This window comes from Aegilops tauschii, chromosome 6 (genome assembly GCF_002575655.3).
Source record: "Aegilops tauschii subsp. strangulata cultivar AL8/78 chromosome 6, Aet v6.0, whole genome shotgun sequence".
Lineage (NCBI taxonomy): Eukaryota > Viridiplantae > Streptophyta > Magnoliopsida > Poales > Poaceae > Aegilops > Aegilops tauschii.
Genome location: NC_053040.3, coordinates 102623416 through 102646051, shown reverse-complemented (window position 1 = coordinate 102646051; position 22636 = coordinate 102623416). Strand labels below are relative to the sequence as shown.

The window sequence follows — 22636 nt, the reverse complement described above, 5'->3', positions numbered from 1 at the left end:
AAGTGTTATCAGAATAGTTATTCTGCTAATATTAGCAGAATAGACCGGCTATATATATACATCTGGGCTATTCTGTTTCGTGTAACAAAATATTATTCTGTTACCCAACTTGAACTGATGGTTTCAGGCGGTTGTATTGATGATTTTCATCTTATCGAACTGATCGTCTTTTTGTCGGAATGGAGCGTGTAATATATCGTTGGAAATCTATTGACATCTACATTACAAATATATAGGAATTTTTTTGCAAAATCATCATGGCTTAAGAGCAGTTTTGAAAAAACCGTTTTTTTCAAAACCGAAAACGCGAATCGTATTTTGGACTGAATTTTCAAACGGTTTGTCGGAATTGAGCAAATAAGATGGCATTGGAAAGCTGGTGAAAATCCGCTTCTTCCGTATATCTATTGTTTTTTCAAATTCTATACAATTTAAGAGTAATTTGAAAAACGGTGAAATTCTGGATGAAACATATTTTCGCGTTTTTTTGCAAATGCTTGGTCGGATTGACGCAAATGATACGGCGCTGGAAAGCTATGGAAAATGCGCAACATTTTCGTATAGAAATGTTTTTCTAATTTTTAAACTCGAATTCGAATACGGTCAAATTTGATTTTGAACGTAATTTTTTAAAAAGTTTGACGAAATTGGGCAAATAATGTACTGTTGGAAAGATATCGAAAATGCGAAACTTAGTCATGTTGAATATTTTTTTCTCAATTTCGCAACCGTTGAAGAGTAATTCTTAATACGAAGAGACCCATCGCGTTGTTTTTTGGTCGAAAAACAGAGTACTCGCACTGATCTATTTTTGTGTTTGTAGTGAGGTATTTTTTATAGATTAATTTCGAATTCTTCTGAAAACGGAGGGCTCAAACTGATCTCCATTTTGGGTTTGTACTGAGCGTGTTTTTATAGACTAGACTTTACTCTCTTTTTTAGATATCATTTTTCTCATAACTTTTTCAACTATTTACTGTACCATACTCTTCAAACTTGCATAGGTTATGCTGTTGAACTGAATGATATTTTTTCAAAAAGAAAAAATTTCTTGTGTTTTTCCCGTCCAAAAAACAAAGTACTTATACTAATATATCTGTATGTCCGGAAAACAAAGTACTTGTACTAATATATCTATATGTTTGTACTCAGTTATTTTTCACAGTTCGAAAATGTTTTGGGTGGAGCAGTCGAACTTTCATCATCGAACCAACATAGTTTATATAGCTGAACTAAAATAAACTTTTTCCACAATAAATGTGATGTACTTTTTCTTTGTTCTTTTTAGCATATATTCCTCAGGTCCATAGACGAACTTTCTCAAATTCCATAGAAGAACTGACAGCTAGTATTTATTATCTAAACATATATGCTAGTAATAATCGAACATTCCATACAATTTTTTGTCTGTTCGTGGACATCAACCAAAATAGGAAGGAGCGAGCACTCGAACAGATAATTGTTTTTTATTCGTACTGATCAATGTTTTTAATTCAAACCATTTTTTCATTTCTTGCAGAAACATCAAACTATCATATACACTTTCTTTTAAAAAGTAGCAATCATATCATAATACACAGAAGAACTTGCAGCTGCTGCTATGTTTACAGATTGCATGTTTTCATTGTCCTCATTGCCTGCATCGTGTACTTCATCCTTAGCCTATCCTTCGTGCTAGTGATCAGCGTCGTCATCCTGGGCTTGCGCATTGTAGGCATTATTCCCCAAGGTGCCGCATCCTTTACTATGCTGATGTGTTTGTACTGCCCAAACAAATATGTGAGAGCACAAAATAAAAAAATTCAAACACTATTTGGTGCTAACAGGAATAGAAACAAACACTAAAGAGCATGACACAACCAAATTATCTCTCTCATATTAATTCTTTGTCCATGGATACATGTGCTGTAGCATGTGAACCCCAAAGTTAGCAATAGTAGTAGCTTCTCCGAGTAGCGACAACTCAAACTTGTGCAACGAACACCTACTTTTTTATTACATGCATACAGTTGATTAGCAGCAGTAAGTTGGAGCTGGGAGGGATAGGAGATTGCATTACCAGCAGAGCTTCCCAGAGGTTTTCCTTGTTGGCAGCATCACGAATGGGAGGTGAGCATTTGAAAAAGTGTTCCCATCTCGAACTTCCTGCAGAACAAGCTATTACAAGCAGAATAGTTGTAGTAAATTGAACTACAACACCAGAGAAAAGCAACAAAGTTTCGCACCAAAATATTTAATTTCTTTCAGTCACGCACTGTTTTATGTTATCCTCATTCTATCAGTCCTTATTTACATAATATTTAACCACTGTCTTCTTTCCCTTCTCATTGTTCTTTTGCTAATTAGAACACTTTAGGAGAACCAACTCATATGTGATAGTGCATAGGATGCGAAGGTGCAGCTGGCTTTAGATTCGACAATCCTCTATCAATACAAGGAAAAACAGCAACAGCAAATCCCTCTCAGTAATCTCTTTCTCACTCAGCTTACCCTACAGCAGCAGCGACCAGGGCACACGGACCACCGGCAGCTAGCAAGCAACAATGACGTTGCGGGCGGGGTGGCGCACTGTATCAATTTCATGAATTGAAATAAATAATGAACGGCTAGAGCCATTTTCTGTAATGTTCTGATGCAATTACAGAATCATCAAAGCAAACTACTTGCAAACAATCATCTCCGAACTTGTGACTTGACCTTTTAAATTACAAGATTCAAGTGTATATGAGCTATCTAGGCCAAGTAGAAATTCGTGACTTGAACTTTTACCGTTCGAATTCCCATTTGGGGTTTCTTTTTTGTTAGATCTTTTTCACGAACTTATCTGAGACGTCGTATTGAACTTATAACCTTTTCAATCATGACCCTTGACAGCTACCAATTTTTTCTTCTGCACTTACACCCTCTCGAGTCTGAACTGATACAATTATTTTTTAATAAGTTAACTATGTTTCCACTAATGATATAACTTAATAGCATTTCTTCTGAATAAGTTAACAATAAACATGATCATAAGAACCTCATTTTCTAATGAACCCATTTTCTATCAGATGTGTGCATGTTCACACATACTAGGAAGTTGAGGCTACATTTGCACTAGTATAATCCAAAGTACACTAGTTATGATCACTGATTAACAATGAACCACTGTACAACACTTCTTCTTTGACTCACATTAAGTACTAATGATAGTGACTAGCACTGCATTGTGTTATCCTCTGAAATTTCAGTACATTCTTCTTCACTGACTAACAAAAAAACTCAGTATATTGTTCTTCTCTGATTACTTTTGTTCATGTGTTTGAACTGAAGTAGGCTGCTGAATCAAACCACTGATTTAGTAGCATTTACATAGACGAAGCTATTTTGGGGTGGCGGACGGCAACAGTATGTGGGCTGGGTTGTCGCGCACCGGGAAGGATGAGGAAAACGGCAACCCAACCACTATAGTGGAAATAGGAGCTGACGACCATGGACTGCTGCTCGGCATGAACTCGACCATCCAGATGCCACGGGGCTGGACTGGGGACGGTGCTGGACATATTGGAGAAGTGGCCAAAGAGATTACAGCAGCCGTGTACATCGGCAAAGGACTTCTCTTTCACAAGGAGATGTACTGCTCTCCTGGGATGGAGGAGCGAAGTGTGGGCCTCCCGAGCCGTGGCGTCGAACTGCTTCAGGTTGTGTCGTTGAACGATCCGATGTGGTGGCGGTGAACGGTATGGGTAGTACGGCGATGGAGCCCCACCGACAGTGGCAGGAGGCTCGACGCAATCGGCCTAGTAGCTGCGTCTGTGAACTACTTAGGGCGGCCGGGTTGGACTGAACTAAAAAATTATTTGCTGAACTTGGACCGCAATCAGCGGTCAATTTGGACGGAAAATGATGCCGCGGCTGTGCCTGGGAGGAAGTGAAGGGGTTTGCCTGGGTAGAAGGCCGACCGTGGTCTGGGGAAGAAGCCGTTTGATCCCGTTTATTCTGAAAACTTCAGATTATAGGATAGGACTATTATGCATCTTCCCACGATCCCATTTACTAGAAACTGGACCTGCTACTTCCCACCATTCCATTTTTTATCATGTCATGATCAAAATGGGTTTGATCCCATTGTTCAGAACGAAATACTACATCGGTTTGTGATCTAAAAGTTGGCAACTATGGATCAAAAGTTATAATAAAGGTCTTTAACATTTGCCATTGCTTGAATTATTCGAGCACCTTCTGAACGACCGACAATAAGAGAAGTTGTGAAAATGCTTATTGACATTGATTCTACTTCCGTATTTGAAGGGCAAAGTACAAGAATAATAAGTAAAAGCAGGTTACCTTTTCTTTGTAAGATGCCACCATCAACAAAATGAGGACATTTACCCACAGAATAGCAACAGCGCTCTGAAGTAGCCGATTAGGAACCTTAGAATGTGTTACTAGTGTGTTGGAAGCAAGTTACAGGTTGTCAATAATATGGAGGTGTAGTAGCCTCTGGTAGCCTCATAAGTCATGTATCTGCAGTAGTTTCTATAGAATTTCTGTATATAGCATGCAGTTCCTGTAAAAATGTTAGATCATGAATTACTGTACTACACTGTAAGATAACGACGTACTGCACTATAAGATAATGATGTACTGCACTTAGATAACGATGTATGCACTGTTAGATAACGATGAAACATAGCATGCCAGTACAATCATGACTACTTTGAATGGGCTAGATTTTATCAACAAGGAGCATGTACCGGTTTACACATTAATTCCTATTTTCACGTGTTAGTCATTCTTGCAACTTTATTTAGAGAGGTAGTAAAACAGGCCAATGGGTCAGTACGACCGAACTAGCTAAGTTGTTTAGCTCCAAATATTTGTGGAACTGATCAGATACCATATCTCGATACATGGACATCAGAGAAAAATGATCCTCAGGACCTTCAGCTGGCGGAGGCCGTGAACTGCAGCTGGTGGAGGTGCGAGATGCGGCTCACTCCATGCCATCGGCGGCAACATCTCTGAACTTGGCGTATACTGGCAGTAGAACTTACTGGCCTTCGACACGCACACTAAAGATATGTACAAAAGGACAACAAGCATCATGATTCAGAAGACATACAATAGCTACACACATCTGTGAGATACCAAAAAACAGAACACTTTTAGTGCATTTTTATAAAGCTTTATCTGCATAAAACTATGACAAGCTCCACACGAACTGAAAAACTGTCGATTTGACAAGCTCTACACCAACTGAAAAACTGTCAAACTTAGAAAATCTGGGCACACTTTTAACATGAGGCACCTTCTCCCTGATGTTGAATAGAAGAATGTAGATAAAGAAACAATTCAAATTTTTTTCTAAAATAAGAATTGATCTGAATAAAAATTAGATATTGAACTAAACTAAAATAAGAAACTAGACTAAATTAAATAAGAAATGAAATTTCACTAGAATTTGAAATTGAACAGAAATAAAATAAGAACTTTTCTTGCATATCCTGACTTGAACTTTTCTCCTAGTGAATTTTTTGTTGATATTTTTGTGTTCTTTATTTTCTACTTTCTTGCCTCTGAACTTTCTCGTAGTGCAAAATTTGTATGTCACGATTAAAACAGACAGAGGTATACGTGAACTTTGTAGCAGCGGAGATCTGAACTTATGTGCTTATCACATTTGAGCTTCAATAACCTTTTTCGTAGATCCAAAACAAAAGAAAACAAAAAAACAACCACATGGACCAACACATTTGGAGGGAGAAACTATAGACGTACATCATGGGGTAGCAAATAATATGAACTCCAGGCACAACATTTTTTTAACTTCTTTTTGTATCTCGCAAACTGAAAATAAGAAGAAAGCAAATTAGAACACAAAGTAAGAAGAAAGCAGAGCACCAGTGCTTGTGCGGCATGGATCCGTCAACTCTTTTGCATCCTAGTTCCAGCCAACATGAGCTAGCACCTCCTGGATCGAGCTGTAGTAGTGCAACACAACGCATCAGAGAGATAAAAAGGTGAGTAACAGCATGTACAAGAAGGGTAGAAAGAAACTATAGCACACGAGCATCCACGGGCAGAGAGAGATGCAGCAACGGCTGGACATGCGCATTGTCAATGGACGGATGGTAGCCTGCTTTGTCGGGAAAGACGGTAGCCCTCACCGTCAGGCACCGGTGACGGGGCACGACAGTGCTCGGGGATCCCGGGCAACGCGACGCAGGTTGGCGGGTTAGGCGTCGGGGTGGCGACCGCGACGACTGTACTAACATACTGAATAAGTTTAGAACTGGGAGCAAAGACCATTGGAAACATGTTTACAATTTTACATTATATGATAAAAAACAAACTTAAAATACCATGCTAAAAATTCAAAATCTTCAGAGTTGGGTGCCTATAACTGAACCGACGACCCATTTTTCTTGCAACGGAGTACCACAATACTAACTAGTGGCCTGACTGTAATCAAATAGAACTCATGGACTAAGCCCTTGCAACCACCTAAACAAGTAAACAACTAGCTGCAAATCTCACTACCTGAACCCACACTGTCAACTCATCTCTGCTCTGTCAGCTCACAGTTTCAGAGAGAAAATGGGTGAACTATACACAGATTTACATTGCACAAGAACAAGATCCATAAAACTACAACTAATCAAGACAAACGTGGGATTTGACATTGGGAAATCACATACCCACATCTAACAGACATGAGAATAGGGATCGCTCACTCCCTTGTTCTATCTCCTCTCACTTCCTTCATACACACACGCAAACAGAGAGAGGATGAGAGGAAGACAACTGAATCGGATCCAGGGAAGAGCACGGGTGGCCTGCACGCAACTCTTCTCATGACCAGCGGTGGAGCGTGCAGTTGTACTACCGCAATGGCTCAGTGCCTGCCATGGCGTGGCAGCCGCAGGTGGCGTGCGGGAGGGAGGCGCGGCCGGCGGCGCGGGTGATATGGCCGTGGGAGGGAGTTTGGGGTGGTGGCGGCGTGCTGGTGGGAGGGGGATCGGGGCAACGGCGGCGGCGCGCTGGTGGGAGGGGCTTGGGGTTGGCGGTGGTGCGCTGGTGGGAGGGGCTTGGGGGTGGCGGCGCCGCGCTGGTGGAAGGGGGATCGGGGCGGCGGCGGCGCGCTGGTGAGACGGGCTTGGGGGCGACGACGGTGCGATGGTGGGAGGGGGATCGGGGCGGCGGCGGCTCGCTAGTGGGAGGGGCTTGGGGGCGGCGGCGGCTCGCTGGTGGGAGAGGGCTCGGGCGACATTGGGAGGTGGGGTGGGCTTCTCTTGCGATCGCCTCCTCCTTATAGGGCCGAGGGTAACACAATATTAAGGCTTAGTTTGGCAGCACTGTTTTTGAAAAAACACAGTAATCCAAAACCTCAGTTTTTAAATGCATGGGCAACGAATACTTCGGTTTCTAAAAACCATGGTTTTCCTCAGTTTTCACAATACCACCGATGAGTTTGGCAACTGATGTTTGACTCGCTGTGCCTTGCTCAACTATACCCATGGAGCTGATCTGCATGTAGAAACGGCGCCTAATGCATGCAGCATGTCATGCACGTCAAATCCCCTCCTAGCTACCCGGGGCAAAAATAAATAAAAAATTATGCGTGTACGTGCGCCTATATGCGGATAGAATCGATTGTGTAGCTAGCTTTAACCTGCTGCGTACGAGTGCTCCAACGACCAATCGATATACTCCACGAGCAAGTTTGTTTGAATCCCGCTTTACTCGTGTATTTTGCAGCCAGTGATCGGATAGAAGCTTGCAAGATCACTAGAAGAACGTAACATGCGCGTCGTCTCCGTAGACAAACCAACAAACAAACCTGAAACGCCAAATAATTAGGAGCACTCTGTTGAAAAGACAATAGATAGATGTAGACGAGCAGGCAACGAATTCGCTCAGTTTGATTTAGAAAAAAGAGGTCCCGACCTCTTTTTTAGATACCGCAAAAAAACCACAGTATGACAGATACCTTGGTATCTCAAACTACAATATTTATTTTATCCAAACACCTCAAAGTATTTAATACCAAAGTATTTTCAAAAACCACGGTTTTTTCAGAAAAACTGCAAAAATACTTTGCATCCAAACGCACCCTAATCTGTTACGGGAATATATGACAATGTTTCCTACAAGCAGTGGTAGTTACCACCACTTGTGTTTTATATGTTGCATGTAGTATCTGCCGAAACAAAAAGTATGTGTGTGTAGTATGTAGTATATATCAATGATTAGGTAGTATATATACTAATTTTTGGATAGTATGTACCATGTTTTGAGTATGCTCTTTTTTATGTACAAATATGTATGTATTTCACAAATATAATAAAAACTATGGACTTATATGCAATTTTTTCATGTAACTTGCTTTGAAATATCTTAGATATAGTATATGAACATATTTTAAATAATAAAATAGTATATAAACTACATGGTAGTATATGAAATATGTGGGGTAACTACCACCAGATGATAGGATGGATTTTTTCTATATATATAGAGAGAGTGACACTATTCTGATTCTGGGATTAGAATAGTTATTTGAATCACGATCGGCCTATATAGGGGCCGAACAGGTGTTCCCAAACTCCCGAAAAAACAAAAAACAAAACGGCCCATTCCCCTGGCCACGACCTCCCCAACCTCCTGCAGCACCTCTGCCCGACCACCTCCCGCCGTCGGCCACTTAGCTCCGGCGCACCTCCCGCCACGGGCCCCTGGGCCACAGCACGCCACCCACCACTGCCACCCCCGGCCCAACGCGCCTCCCGCTGCCTTCTCCTGCCCTAACGACCCCTCCTGTTGCTGGCCTCCCCGACCCCTGCGCCCCACCCTCTGCTGGTCGCCGGAGCCGCGACAGCCACCTCCGCGCGCTGCCGGCCATCGGGGCCACCGCTGGCGGCCACGCCCCCGTGCCACCTCATCATGTCGGCGCAACCCTGCGAGCTCCTGCCTCCAACCGTTGCCGGATCCCGGCTACGCGATTGGATCTCAGTGCCTCGTGCCTCCAGGAGCATGGATCCCTTTCCAGTCGCCTGATCCAGATAGAGGAAGGGGATTCCCATGCCCCCAACGTCAGCCGCACCATTCCTCGACGCCCACGCGGCTCATGCTCGGCGCCCCTATCTCCACTTCCTTCCCCTGCTCATTGTCGCGTACGCCCGGCCGACCAACCTCGGTAGTCCCACTCCACCACACCCTCCAGCAGCCACAACGTCGTTCAGCTCCATGTGCGGTCCTGCAGGTCCGCCTTCTACCCATGTGTGTGGCTGCAACAAGCTGCAGTGAGCACCATTCCTCTGCTCTCTCCTGAACTGCAGATGCATCAGTGTTTGGCCCATCAAAGAATTTTTCTGGAAGGCACTTTTGAGGGAAGTTCAGAGTGAATGGGGATTGAGGTTCAGAGATGTATTTTTCAGTAGATTCAGAGAAGTTCTCCCCCCCTGTTTTCATTTCTTAGCTCCTTCGTAATTTATTAGATAAAATTCTGAGACCGGCATTCTGTTATCTAAAGCTTATGATCTCTTCTGTTACTAAACAATAGGGGCATGTTTATTGATAGAATGGATTTGCAACAAAAGTGGGAAGCAAATCTCATGTTTTTAGTTGGGTCAAATTGCAGCCTTAATCAGCCATTGTTTGCAGTAATTGGCAGCTTCACAGGAAGTGGTGCACCTTTGTTCGTGACTTCCTGGTGATGATGTAGGTTGAAGATGACACAGCACAACTTGGCACAAGGTGACCACGTGGGTGGATAAAAGAGATGCTTAGTTGGGATGGCCCATTTTTCATGTGGATAGATTAACATTGGGTATTTTGTCAACAGTTCATGTTATGTTTGATTTTCAGCAGGCCAATGTGTTCATTGACCAATTTTGTGGATTGAAAAAAATGTAGATAATGCTTTTGAATCTGTACAATAAAAATAGTAGGTCAGCAGGCTAATGTGTTGTTGAACCAATTTAGTAGGGTGCAGTGTCGCTACAAACATGGCAAGCTGGGTACTACAGGGGTATTTTAACTTGACTAAAATGCCTCATTGTGTGTGTTGCAGTGACGATGAGGACGCACCACTAGCTGCCTTCTCTATTTCCGGTGACGACGCACCGCTGCTATGGATCTCCAGCAACTCATGAACTTCTGGCGACGGTCACTTAGCCTTCCCGAGGAAAGTTCTGCCTGGAGCACCTATTCCAGTGAGCTAAATGCTCACCATGCGATGGTTGAACTGAATCTTTTGAGATGTCTGAATTCCATTGATCTATTCTCCCGTGGGTAGTACACTACAATATATTATGTTTTGTCCAGTTGACAAGTAGTAAATTTTTGCAAGAAGAAATGAGAGCAAGGAATACTGCAATTACAGAAGCACTTTCCCGAATGAATTATTATTTGGAGCTTGGATCTTTCAATGTCTACTTAGCTAGTAATTCCAGTTTGTGTCATTTCACGTCCAGTGTGAAGATGTGCATACTGTGTAGTGGTGTGGTGTACTGCTTATTTTTTTCAAGTTGTTGTCTCGGTACATGACACTCATGGAAAAAGAAGAAGAAATGCAAAACTTACAAACAAGAAAAAACAGTTTCCATCTGTGACGTTTTTAATTCTCAGAAAAACTCCAACCTTTGCATAAAGTAGTTCATTATTTTTTTAGAACAAAGAGCACAAATAGTATTACTTGCCCTAATGTTTTCACTACTTGCAGTTCAAAAACATGAACGGTTGTAGTTCAAAAATACAAAATGCTTGATACTGAAAGAAGGAAAATAACATTCAATAAAATCAAAAATAAAAAAGTAGATTTTATTAAGTCTCTCACTACAAAACACATTGGGGCGGGGGACCCATGTAAAATTTGCACGAGAAGTTCATCTTTAAAAAAGACAAAGTTCACGACGAGAACAAAAGGAAGAATGTATCACAGCACAAAAAATCTAAAAGATGCACTACATGAAACATAGCAAGTTCATAAAAGAACTTAAATTTTTTTTAGTAAGATTAACCAGTGAACCCAAGAAACGTTTGAGAAAAATAAAACTTCAAAAAAAGGTATCTCCCCATTTCTAAGTAAAAAACCTAGAAGTTCAAATTTCAATGACATGGAAGTTCAATTGAAAAATGCAGAGTAGTTTGATGTTTATTTAAAAGAAGAAACAAGTCACCTAGAAAATGTTAACTTTGGAAGTTCAAATTCAATAAAGTGGATAGTTCAAAGAAATGTTACGAGTGCACAAAAGTTTTCTCTGATGGATTTTTCCGTTATTTGAAAAAGATAACCAAAAATTCTAATGAAAATAATAGAGCAACTCAAAATTTATAGGTGATGCTTATTTTTTACCAAATTTTCAAATTCTTCTCGTTTCTAGGAAAAATGAAAGTATGAAGTTCAATTTTAAGAAAGTTGTTCGATATTTACTTAAAAAAGTAGAGAAGTTCGATGTTTATAAAAAACCTAAGATTTACATGCTCGAAAGAACTAGAAAAAAAAGAGATTTCTTTAGTTACTAAATGAATAAATCAAGAAGTTCAAATTAAAATAACAGAGTAGTTCGATGTTTAAATACCAAGAAGAACACAAGAAGTTCAAACTAAAATTAGTATAACTCGAATTTTTCCCGTTACTAATGAGTAAACCAAGAAGTTCAATTTCAAAAAATGGAGCAGTTCGATATTTCTTACAAAAACTCCAATTTTCCAGTTACTAGCGAATAAACCAAGAAGTTCAGTTCGAAATAACGAAGAAGTTCGACATTTACTAAAAAAACTTGAATTTTTATCATTTAAAAAAAATGCACAAAGAGGTTCAAAAAATGAAAAAAAAATAGAGCGGTTTGATGTCTATAAAAATTTACTTTTTTCGCTGCTAAAGAGTAGCGTTGTTTCTGACATTTTTTATTAAAATTGGGCAATTTGATTTAAAAAAAAGGAAAATCAAGAATTTCAAATTAAAAAAATGAAGTAGCTCGATGTATACGAAAAGCTCAAATTCTTCTTGTTTTTATGCTAAATAAAAAATGATTATAGAAAACTCAGATTTTTCCTCTTTATTAAAGAATGGAAACAGGAAGTTAAAAAATTAAATAACAAGAAGTTCAACTTTTAAAAATAGAGCGCTTTAAAATTTCATAAAAAAGTTAAAGAAAAAACCAAGAAGCCCATATTAAAAAGATGGAGAAGTTCGATGATTGTAGAAAACTCAGATTTCCCTCGTTATTAAAGAATGGAAACAAGAAGTTCAAAAATAAAATAACAAGAAGTTCAACTTTTAAAAATAGTTCGCTTCATAATTCACAAAAAAAAGGATTAAGAAATTCAGATTAATATTCATAAAAAACTCAGATATTTTCACGTAACCGAGAGAAGTTCAGGTTGATAACTGTCAGAAGTTCACATACTACACGGTGTGCATTTTGTATGAAACAAATTTAATGAAAAAGCATAGGCTAAAGGTTTTGTTGTTAGAAGTTCAAGTGCTCGGCCCGATAAAGTTCAAAAATTCTTGTGAGAGAGGTTGAATAAAAATACGTAACAGAAGTTCAAGGTGAAAACAGCGGGAAGTTCAACTACTACACGGAATGCGTTTCAGATAAGAATATAAGAACAGAAAATTAAAAGCTTAAAAGGTTTGTTTCAAGAAGTTCACGTGCTCTTTTGGGGAAGTTCAAAAATTCTTGCGAGATATGTTCACCTTGTATTTCCATGTTCGAAAACAAATTTTTTTTTGCATTTTAAAATAATTCTCTCATTCCACAAAGAAGGCCAGTTATTATTTGGGAGCAATTTGATTTCAAAAATAAAATAAAAAATTCAAATTATAAAGATTAAGAAAATAAAACCAGGAAGTCCATATTAAAAAGATGGAGAAGTTCGATGACTATGGAAAACTCAGATTTTCCTTGTTATTAAAGAGTGGAAACAAAAAATCAAAAAAAACAAGAAGGTCAACTTTTGAAAATAGAGCGCTTCAAAATTCATAAAAAGATTAATAAATAAAACCAGGAAGTCCATATTAAAAAGATGGAGAAGTTTGATGATTATAGAAAACTCAGATTTTCCTCGTTATTAAAGAGTGGAAACAAGAAGTTCAAAAATAAAATAACAAGAAGTTCAACTTTTGAAAATAGAGCGCTTCGAAATTCATAAAAAAGGATTAAGAAATTCAGATAAATATTTATAAAACTCAGTTATTTTCACGTAACCGAGAGAAGTTCGATTGATAACTGCCAGAAGTTCACGTACTACACGGTGTGCATTTTGTATTAAAAAATGAATAAAAAGCAAATACTAAAAGTTTTGTTGTTATAAGTTCAATTCCTCGGTCGGAGAAAGTTAAAAAAATATATTGTGAATGGGGTTTGTACAAAAGGAGTATCATTTGTGTAACACTAACGAATGGATGAGAAAATTACAAACGAAAATACGTCACAAAAGTTCAACGTGAAAACAGCAAGAAGTTCAACTAATGCACTGAATGAATTTCAGATAAAAACTTTTAAAACCATCGCGAGTATGAAAAAATAATCAACACGGGGAAGTTGCGTGTTTACAACAACTTTCCGTCGGTATATCATTTTCTCAATTCCGGTGAGTGGACAGAGAGCTACGAGCAAAAAAAAGTACGTGAAAAAACAAAGTTAAGTTCAAGTACACATGCCAAGAAGTTCAAGTTCTTCACGCCGTGAATTTTCGAAGAATCTGTTTCGCGATAAAGGCAGAACGAATGATCTCGCCATTTTCTAAATTACTCGAAAATGGCTAGGAATCACAGAAAACTATAAACATGGAAAAGTTTTGCATTTTCCGTAGCTTTTCAGCGTATATTATTTGCCCCATTTCGATAAAGTTTGTAGATATTACGGCGAAAATGCATTTTTAGCCATTTTCCAAATTGACTTAAAACTGTAAGGAATTGGGAGAAATAATATATACCAAAAAATTTCGCATTTCCTCAAGCTTTCCAAAGCCATATCATTTGCTTCGTTCGGATGTACGGTTAAAACATTAGGTCGAAAATCGGTGGAACTTGTATCGTTTTCTAAATTAGTTCTAAACTGTTCAAAATTAGAAAAAACTTTTAACATGAAAAAGTAGCGCATTTTCATAAGCTTTCCAACGCCATATCATTTGCCTCAATTGGATTAGCCGTTTAGAAATGACATGGAAAATACGAACTCGGCTGTTCGGTTTGCGAAATTTTACGATTTTCCAAATTACTCTTTAATCATAAGGAATTAGAGAAAACTTTCAACATGTGGAAGGAGCGACTTTACAGCAGCTTTCTACAAACTTTGTCCGTGAAAATTGTTTCTCCCAATTCCTTACGGTTTTAAGTCAGTTTTGAAAATGACTAAAAACGTATTTTTTCCGTAAGTTCTACAAACTTTGTCGGAATGGGGCAAATAATATACCGTTGAAAAGCCATGAAAAATGCGAAATTTTTTCATGTTGATGGTTTTCTCTGATTCCTAGTCGTTTTCAAGTAATTTTGAAAACGACGAGATCATTCGTTCTGGCTTTATCGCGAAACAGATTCTTCGAAAATGCACCGTGTGAAGAACTTGAACTTCTCGACATGTCTACTTGAACTTCACTCTATTTTTCACGTGCTTTTTTTGCTCGTAGCTCTCCATCCACTCAACGGAATTGAGCAAGTGATATACCGATGGAAAGCTGATGTAAACACGCAACTTTCTCATGTTGATCATTTTTTTCATACTCGCGATGGTTATAAAAGTTTTTCATCTGAAATTCGTTCAGTGTAGTAGTTGAACTTCCTGCTGTTTTCATGTTGAACTTCTGTGATGTATTTTCATTTGTAATTTTCTCATCCATTTATCAGTGTTACACAAATGATATTCCTTTTGTACAAACCTCTCTCACAATAAATTTTTTAACTTTCTGTCACCGAGGACTTGAACTTATAACAACAAAACATTTGGACCTTGCCTTCTAATTCATTTTTCTTGTATTAAACACACACCATGTAGTACATGAACTTTTTCCATTTTTATAATTTGAATTTTTTATTTTCTTTTTGAAATCAAATTGCTACCAAATAATAACTGAACTTCTTTGTGGATTGAGACAATTATTTTAAAACGCAGAAAATAATTTCTTTTTTGTGTTTTCGAACATGGAAATACAAGATGAACCTCTCTCGCAAGAATTTTTGAACGGCCCCGGACAAAGCACTTGAACTTCTTTCAACAAACCTTTTAAGCTTTTATTTTTATATACTTTTATTCTTACCTGAAATGCATTCCTTGTAGTACTTGAATTTCTCATTGTTTTCACTATGAACTTCTGTCATATTTTTGTGTATACGTTGAATTACACGCAATTTAAGGTCGGACGTCATTTCTTGCCATTTTAAAACATGTAATTGGAGGTCGGACGTCCTGCAATCTAAATTCTGAACAACATACACCAATTTGTTTTAACCGCTTTTCGGAATAGAGCATGATATATCCTTTGGAATAGAGGGAAATACCGTTTGGAAAGTTTTAGAATACATTGTGAACCTCTCTCACACGAATTTCTGAACTTTCCCGGGTTGAGCACTTGAACTTCTAGCAACAAAAAATTTACCTTTTTATTGTATTTTTTCTCATACGAAACACACACCATGCAGTACATGAACTTCCGGTTGTTATCACTTTGAACTTCTCTCTGGTTTGAGAAAATTATTTTAAAACACCAAAAATAACATATTTTGTATGTGTTTTTGGACATCTAAATACATGGTGAACCTCCTTCAGAAGAATTTTGAACTTTCCTGGGCCGAGCACTTGAAAATCTAGCAACAAAACTTTTAGACTTTGCCTTTTTATTGTTTTTTTCTCATAGGAAACACACACCATGCAGTACGTGAACTTCTAGTAGTTGGACTTCTCTTTGTTTCTCTTTAGTAATGGAAAAAATCTGAGTTTTTATAGACATCGACCCGCTCTAACTTTTTACAAAACAAAATTATAGTTTTTTCCACTTTCTATGATTTGTTTTTTTGTCTTGCAACATTTGAAGGCATTTTTTTGTTGTCAGTGAAATGGCCTAGACGGTCCTTTTTCTCATTGATGAATTTCTTCAGTATATGGTACACGTGAACATATGAATTACTAAAACATGAACTTCGCATTTATATCTAAAACATGAATTTCTAAAACATAATGGTTAAGCTTTTGTTTCGAACAACATGCACCATTTTGTCTTAACCGTTCTTCAGAATAAGAATATTTGTACACCTTTGAAAATTTGTTGAATAGGAGAAACTTTTTAATGTAGAGCATTTTGTTTCAAATTTAAAACACCACAAAAAAAACATCCTTTTGTGTTTTGAACATGTAAATACACGGTGAACCTCTCTCACAAGAATTATCAAATTTTCTCGGGCCGATCACTTGAACTTCTAGCAACAAAATTTGCAGAGTTTGCCTTTTGATTCTTCCTTTTGTTTTTGTTTGAACTTCATCTTTTTTTAATGATGAACTTCCTATTTGATTTTTGGTGACGTGATAATTTCTTCCTTTTGTTCTCGTTTGAACTTCATCTTTTTTTAATGATGAATTTCCTTTCTGATTTTTTGTGACGTGATACTTTCTTCCTTTTGTGCTCGTTTGAACTTCATCTTTTTTTAATGATGAACTTCTCGCATGAATTTTACATGGTTTTTTCCATGTGTTTATAAGTGAGAGAGTGAATGAAATTTGCTTATTTATGTCATTGAAGTTTTTGACTTTTTTGAATGTTATTTTCTTCTTTGTTGTCCAGTATTTCATATCTTGAAAACTATTCTTATTTTTGAACTGTAGGTATTGAAAATATTAGAGCAAATAATTTCAAATTCTTTTATAAAGTTGTAGTGTGAATCAGAGTTAAAAAAATTCAAGCTTTATAGCTGATCGTGAGCACTAGGTAAATAGAACGTTGCTTTTTCTCTGAACCACAAGTTATTTTTATCACTGAATAGTATCCCTTATCCTCTCACACACCACAAGTTTCATATCCACACCACGTAGGCACTCTACTCTTTTATCTCTTTAACTCCATAATTTTCTCTCTTTGTCTTCTTCCTAGCAACGAGCAAATTGGCTGTGCAAGCAAAAACAAGCAGTAGCTCGGTGCTGGCCTTTCTTCTCCTCTGTTGGCAGTAGGAGAAATGCATAAATTAAAACAATTTCAAGAGGAAAATGGTCCTGCCGCCGCAGCCTACACCGCACAGCGAAACGTTGTTGTTGCCTTTTCTGAACCTGAAGATGTAGTAGAAGAGCAACAACAACAACCTGATATCTCAGTCGTCCTTGTGGTGTGGAGGAGGGGTGTAGGGAGACACTGGCAACAGTGGGGCACCACCTCGGTAGGCTTCGACGACCAGCGCAGGCAACCCAGTAGATCATACAGTCTAGAACTCCAGATTTAGACGACCTGAAACAAGCTAACAAACTGTACATGTTTCTAACCCAATAGAACTCTGAACTTTCTGAAGAAAAATCACGGTTTGAACAAGACTGTACGATAACATTCAGCCCTAGAACATTTACTGAAAAGCAAACACAAATTTAATTGCTCTGTTGTGGCTTCTAACCCAATAGAACTCTCAACCTTTTGAAGAAAAACAATGGGTAGGGCGCAGGTGACAACGCGGATGGGTAAAGGGCATGACCTGCAAGTCGAGGAGACCGTGACCTGCAGCTGGTTAGTACGTCGCCTGCTAGTGTTTTCGAACGGCGTCTCCATGGTACAGCTGAACTTCAGACATAAAAAATCAGGGGCTCCTTCTGAAGATTTGGGAGCACTGTTTGCTGTCGATCAGAATCAATTAGATAGAGAATTAGCACCTAGTGAGAGACAAACATCAGCAAGTTGGGCGTGGACACAAAGCAGAGGCATCACATAGAACAATAACACAGGCGAGAGAGTAGTTACAGTGGCACTGGAAGGATAGGAAGCAACACAGGCGAGAGAGTAGTTGCACTACCAGCTAGCTACAAAATATTTTCATGGAAGAACCAGTGCACGCCCCATTACAAGATAACAAGGAGATGTAGAACACTACAAGAATTTCCCGGAAGAATGAAACAACAGAGGACCACATCACACGTACTCAAAACTGATGGAATTAGTATTCTTGTTCGTGGAGGCATTTCAGTTAACACAAGATATGCACCCATATAGATAATTGGACAAAGTTACTTAGCTCGTTGTGGTCATTGTCGACCACGACAATACTTAACTTTCTCAATGTACACATAAACGTGAAATTGAAAATACTAGAATTGCTGGAGTGAATTGAAAAAACAATACCGAATTTACTCAATGTATACTAAACAAAACACAGACATATTCATCTGGGTGATGCACATGACAAAATTGAATTGCTGGAGCAAATTGAACTGCTAGCTCTCGATGAATTGTCTGCAAGGACGTCGTGAGGTGGAGGAGGGGGCAGAGAGGGAGGTCTCAACTCTGCTGTCAAGCGAGCAGACAAGGAGGGACTGCACACACGGACGAGGTGGACTACACGATGGATCCCAGCATGAGCGATGCGTGGTTGCGGTGATGGCGGGGTAGGCGGCGATGTTGGGAGGCAGGAGGTGTCGCGTCGGGTACACGCGGCCGACAGCGTGCTTGGGCTCGCCGGGATGTGGATGCGGGATGCTGGATCCCGCCCAGCGGCGTAGGATCTTGGGGGTGGTGGAGGCACGGGATCCTGTTGGGGGTCGGCGGCGGCGCGTCCGCGGGAGGAGGTCGGTGGCGGGGCAACGATAGGAGGACGGCGCGCGGCCGCCGGAGAAGACCGGGGGTAGGGCCGCGGGAGGAGGAAGGCGCGTGGCCGCAGCAAAAGGGCGGATGCAGGGCCGCGGGATCAGGCCGGCGGTGGTTCCGTGGGAGGCGGGCAGCGGCAGTTTCGCGGGAGGAGGCCGGTGGACAGCGGCGGCACTGCAGGCGGAGGATGGTGGAATCGTGGGAGGTTAGAGAAGGTCGTGGCCGGGTTATTAGGCCGTTCGGCGACGTGCTAATGGGCCGGTCTAGTGTTGCTTCAGGAACATCTCATCGGGCCTATATAGGGCTGGAGTTATCAGAATAACTATTCTAATCCTTGATCAGAATAGTGTTACTATATACTCCCTCCCTCCGTTCCTAAATATAAGTCTTTATATAGACTCTACTAGGTGGACTACATACGAAGCAAAATGAATGAATCTAAACTTAAAATACATCTATATACATCTGTATGCGGTTTATAGTGGAATCTCTACAAAGACTTACATCTAGGTGGACAAATGTTTCCTACAAGCAGTGGTAGTTACCACCACTTGCGTTTTGTATGTTGTATGTACTATCTGTCGAAACCAAGAGTATGTACGTGTAGTATGTATTATATATCAATGATATGTAATATATATACTAATTTTTAGGTAGTATGTACATTTTTTGAGTATGCTCTTTTTACGTATAAATATGTACGTATTTCACAAATATAACAAAAATTATGGGCTCATATGTAATTTTTTCATGTAACTTGCTTTGAAATATCCTAGATATAGTATATGAACATATTAAAAATAATAAAATATTATATATAGTACCACATGGTGGTATATGAGATATGTGGGGTAACTACCACCGGGTGGTATGATGGATTTTCCCTATATATATATATATATCCAGGCTATTCTGTTTCGCGTAACAGAATATTATTCTGTTTCGCTACTTGAACTGACGGTTTCAGGCGGCTATACTGATGAAAATTGAAGCGTCGAACTTGTCCTCCTCGATTTTTGTTCATCAGAATAGGGCGTGTAATATATCGTTGGAAAGCTCTTGACATCTAGATTACAATAATATAGAACTTTTTTGCAAAATCATTATGGTTTAAGAGCAGTTTTGAAAAAACCGTTTTCTTCAAAACCGTTTTGAAAAATGGCTCTTTCAAAACTGCTCCTAAACCATGATGATTTTGCAAAAAAGGTTCTATATTATTGTAATCTAGATGTCAAGTGCTTTCCAACGATATATTACACGCCCCCTTCCGACAAAAAAAAACAAGGAGGATCAGTTCGACGTGATGAAAATCATCAGTACAGTCGCCTGAAACCATCAATTCAAGTAGTGAAACAGAATAATATTCTGTTACGCGAAACAGAATAGCTTAGTCCTATACATATATATATATATGTGATGGCACTATTCTAATCTCGGGATTAGAATAATTATTTGAAACATGACACGCCCTATATATAGGAGCCACGAGGTGTTCCCCAACTCCCGATAACCCCACTGAACCGATTACAGAAAAAACCACCCCACCCACCCACTGCCCCGATCCCCACCCCGACCTCCCTCGATCCCCTCTCCCGAGCGCCGCCACCCTCGCTGTCCCCCGCGCCTCCTCCCGCCGGCCGACCTACCCAAGGTGCCGCCCCCCCAGACCTACCAGCACGGGGTCGCTGGGCGCCGCCCACGCCTCCGAGAACCTCCTGCCGCACTTCCGCCATGGCCGCACGCTCCTCCGCATCCCAGTCGCCGCCGCCGCCCGGGATCCTGGAGCACCATCAACCTGGCACGCAGTCCATGGCCGCCTCCCCACCGCAGTCCCTTTCTTGCTGCTGTCGTGCCTGTCAATGCCGCCCGAGGCCACAGCACCCCGCCCGTGGCTCTGGCGCGCCTCCCGCCGGCGACCCACCTGGGCCCCATGCTCCTCCCGCCGCCTCCCGAAGTCAGGACGCGCCTCCCGCTGCCGCCCGAGGCTACCGCGCCCCACCCCGTAGCCATCCTCGACCCCCGTCCCTGCCGCGCCCGCCGGTGAGGTTAACTATGAGATCCCTCCATTTCCTCTATACTCCTCCTCCTCAGTTCTCCTTGGATCTTAAATAATGGGGCAGTAGCTCCGGTGGCTTCTCCTCGGTCCATGAACGAGGTTGCTCAGTGGCACGCACGAGCCGGGGAGGCTGCAGTTCGGCATCGCGTACACATAGTTCGTCTTTGGCCCGTGGTATCATCCTGCTGGTTGGTGACCAACGGAGCTGGCCTGAGGCATGGTCTTGCTCGCCGGTGCTGGGCGCGACTCCGCTGGAAGGAAGAACGAGCTCCATCCAGCCTGTGAAGTTCGGCCGGTGAGCCTGTGCAGTCCAACGGCGCATGTGTGCTTGTGTCCGGTTCACGGGCGTAGCGTGTGTGGTGCTCGCGTGCACATGACAGCCACATGCGGTGTTAACAGAAGCCAAGCTAGAAGCAGAATGCAATACCTTCATACGTATGCATAGGAGTGTGCATGCAAGACAGACACAGAGAAAAGTTCAGGCAATGCAAAATGGTGCAGCCGCAGCAGCATCGATCACAATGGTGTGGCGTTCCTATTGCTCCTCTCCCTCTGTTGCCTTGCTTGTTGCGATGCCACCGCTTCTGCATGTTTGTACTAAGGCGACTACCCATCTATCTTCACAAGTGATTCTTGTTTGGCAATTTGGAGGAACTTGCCACTCTGAAAATCTAACTCTACATCGTCCTTGTTTTTGTTCTTAAGAAGTTCAGGTAACTAGGTTGCTGACTACGTAAAGTTGCTCTTTTCTTCTTGAAGGATTAAAGTTGCTCCTGGCTGTGCTAATTAGTACTAACCATAATCTCGTAAAGTGCATAATGCTCATGCGCTTGGACGTTGAGCATGGAATATTTTATTGGTGTGTTCCTCTTATTCGTCCTTGATTCTAGATGTTTTCTGAACAGTGATGTGAGAGTAAAAAAAGTTCATTTCATCGGCGCCACCACTGCAGCATGACGTTCATCAGCGCCACCTCTGGGTGGCTCAACTACGCCGCCGCTGGAGGTTCACATATGTAGTGCTCCCGGATGCTCTTACGAGATCTAGGCCTCATAGTTTTGATTTCATACTTTCGGTCATCGGCGCCCCCGCAATATGCTTGCACTACTATGCTACTACAAATCAGCAGGGCCAAAATCGAACTTCACCCAAAACTAGAAAAAAAGATGAGCACAGACGCCCATCGATGTCCGCTGTGTTATCCTACTTGATGAAAAAAAGGAGCATGTGGTTTCATTCACCTAAAGTGCCAACATTAAAAAATCAGTTTTGGTTCTCCTGTAGTTATTTCCCCAAGCTTGAGGGAGCACTGACCATCCCCCAAAAAGTTTGTTTTTCTACGTTTTTTAGTTCAGAGTGTGGCGAGAAATGAGAGATACAACATGTCTTTGTTGGTATGGCAACAAGCCGAGAGAATAACTAAAAATATGTTTTTTTTCTTGATCCATTGTTTCTGTATTTGGCTTACGAAAAAATTGACTTGATGTACGTCAAGATATCCCTCGTTTGCAACAAACCTAGTAAATAGTTATTTTGCAATTTTTCTTCAAGTTCAAATTGGTGAACCCAGGCCGTTCAAGTCCCTTGATCTCCCTCGTTTCTAAAAAAGGATTTTTCCTGTTTTAAATTTGAAGTTATAGAAAAGGATGATACTCGTTTCTAAAAAAACCTAGAATGTCAAATTAAAATAAGGGAATGGTTCAATGTTTTTCTTTTCTTACAAAACTTTGATTTTTGCCATTAATGGAAAATAAAACAAGATGTCCAAATTAAAAAGATGGAGCAATTTAATGTTTATAAAAAACTCAGATTTTCCTC

At 40.4% G+C, this 22636-nt stretch overlaps 3 long non-coding RNA genes across 12 annotated transcripts; 1 reads left to right on the top strand and 2 right to left on the bottom strand.

The window, feature by feature from the left end:
* Positions 1-1447: 1447 nt before the first annotated feature.
* Positions 1448-7286, bottom strand: LOC109771630 (uncharacterized). 10 transcript variants are annotated; one of them, XR_012187286.1, is made up of 5 exons: positions 5761-7260; positions 4924-5054; positions 4327-4549; positions 2060-2145; positions 1448-1763 (listed from the first exon to the last, which is right to left on the bottom strand). It is a non-coding gene; the product is annotated as an uncharacterized lncRNA (long non-coding RNA). The 10 variants fall into 10 exon arrangements; XR_012187288.1 differs by having other exon boundaries at positions 4924-6245; positions 6681-7258; XR_012187287.1 differs by having other exon boundaries at positions 4327-5054; positions 5884-7286.
* Positions 7287-8100: 814 nt separating this feature from the next.
* Positions 8101-10394, top strand: LOC120966212 (uncharacterized). The gene is made up of 2 exons (XR_005759504.2): positions 8101-9738; positions 10055-10394. It is a non-coding gene; the product is annotated as an uncharacterized lncRNA (long non-coding RNA).
* Positions 10395-17035: 6641 nt separating this feature from the next.
* LOC109771629 (uncharacterized) lies at positions 17036-17946 on the bottom strand. The gene is made up of 2 exons (XR_012187285.1): positions 17660-17946; positions 17036-17421 (listed from the first exon to the last, which is right to left on the bottom strand). It is a non-coding gene; the product is annotated as an uncharacterized lncRNA (long non-coding RNA).
* Between the last annotated feature and the right edge of the window lie 4690 nt (positions 17947-22636).